Below are 2,336 nucleotides of genomic sequence, written 5' to 3' on the forward strand. Positions count from 1 at the left end.
TGGGCTCTGCCGGGATTAAGTAAGTTGTGAGGTCCAACTTGTCGGCTAGACAGTGGGTGGAGGCGACGGCCAAGGGAACGGGTCTAGCCAGTATGCTTGAAACCTTCTTCTGAAAGATCTTGTCTCATTTCTTATCTTGGGAAGGGTGGGTCGTAAGGTGAAAGTGCACAACCTCTCGAGAGTTAAACCTAAGATCTTAGCCGTGTCTCCGGTTACGGACAATTTGAGCTTCTAGGCAGGAAATGTACGGAGGAATCTCATCACCTTTTCTGAATGAGTTAAAATATGAGTAGCAACTGTCGGATAGTACATGGGAGATGTAACCATGGTACTGTTTATGACAGTATTACAAGTTTTACAAAAGTTTTGTTTTAAATAAAATATAGGATAAAATTGGCTTTATGCAAATTTGCCTAAACTCCACTTGCCAAATATCATGTAGATAGTCATGCCCAAAAACTGCCACCATATAAGTGTCATTTGCCAGTACATCATTGTACTGACCTCCATTCGTGGGGCTGCATATTCAAACGTGCAGGATTTTCTGAGGAGAAGTACATGGTAGGATCTCGAGTCTACATTCCAACATGACTGCATGTGGTACATGAAGATGATGAAGGCTCACTGCTGATTTACTTTCTGCTGTGTTTATTCTGAGCTAGTCCATGTGACTATGCAATTTGTAAGGTTTTACTTTACCCTCTGGATCAATGATGTAGTAATTTGATACTATTGCAATGATTACTATATTTTGTAATGTGTGTGCTATCAGTGATCCCGGGAATAGCACTATACACAGGTATCTTACCTTTATTAAAAGGTAGGGTGCTACATACTCTTTACTTGTACCATGGTATATCATCTCTTATGAACCATTCATATGCTTGCAATCTAATCAGACGACATTCCACCGAGAGGGCCCAGAGTATATCTATCCGTCATCAGGATGGACAATATCCCACTCTTGATCCATATGCCTCAACTCATACTTTCCGAATACCTAATCCCACCTTTATAACCACCCATTTACGCAATGGCGTTTGATGTAATCAAAGTACCCTTCCGGTATAAGTGATTTACATGATCTCATGGTCGAAGGACTAGGTAACTATGTATCGAAAGCTTATAGCAATTTGAACTTAATGACGTGATCTTATGCTACGCTTAATTGGGTGTGTCCATTACATCATTAATCTAATGATATAACCTTGTTATTAATAACATCCAATGTTCATGATCATGAAACTATGATCATCTATTAACCAACAAGCTAGTAATAGAAGAGGCTTACTAGGGACTCCTTGTTGTTTACATAATACACATGTATCAATGTTTCGGTTAATACAATTATAGCATGGTATGCAAACATTTATCATAAACATAAAGATATATAATAACCACTTTATTATTGCCTCTTGGGCACATCTCCAACAGTCTCCCACTTGCACTAGAGTCAATAATCTAGATTACATTGTAATGTACCTAACACCTATGGCATTCTGGTGTTGGTCATGCTTTTCCCTAGGGAGAGCTTTAGTCAACGGATCTGCCACATTCAAATATGTGTGTACTTTACAGATCTTTACTTCTCCATCTTCGATGTACTCGCGAATCGAATGAAAACGCATCTTGATATGCTTCAGCTTCTTGTGTGACCTTGGTTCTTGTGCATTGGCGATGGCACCCATGTTGTCACGATAGATGACTAGTGGGTCCAATGCACTAGGAACCACACCAAGCTCAACAATGAACCTCTTCATCCATACCGCTTCCGATGAAGCCTCCGAAGCCGCTATGTACTCCGATTCCGTTGAGGATTTCGCCACCGTGCACTCGCTTCGAGCTTGCCCAGCTTATCGCGGCACCATTCAATATAAACACGTACCCGCGATCGCGACTTAGAGTCATCAGGATCGGTGTTCCAACTTGCATCGGTGTAACTGGTTACAACGAGCTCTTGGTCACCGCCATAACAAAGAAACATATCCTTAGTCCTTTTCAAGTACTTCAGGATATTCTTGACCGCTGTCCAGTGTTCCATTCCCGGATCACTTTGATATCCGCTGGTCAAACTAACAACATGTGCGATATCGGGTCTAGTACACAAGCATGGCATACATGATAGAGCCTCATCGCCGAGGCATAGGGGATCTGATTCATCCTCTCTCTTTCTTCTGCCGTAGCCGGACCTTGAGTCTTACTCAAGACCTTACCTGGCAACATAGGCAAGAACGCTTTCTTGCTTTCATCCATTCTAAACTTCTTTAGAATCTTGTCCAGGTATGTACTCTGTGAAAGCCCTATTAGGCATCTTGATCTATCTCTAGAAATCTTGA

The sequence above is a fragment of the Lolium rigidum genome, chromosome 6 (genome assembly GCF_022539505.1).
Source record: "Lolium rigidum isolate FL_2022 chromosome 6, APGP_CSIRO_Lrig_0.1, whole genome shotgun sequence".
Classification (NCBI taxonomy): domain Eukaryota; kingdom Viridiplantae; phylum Streptophyta; class Magnoliopsida; order Poales; family Poaceae; genus Lolium; species Lolium rigidum.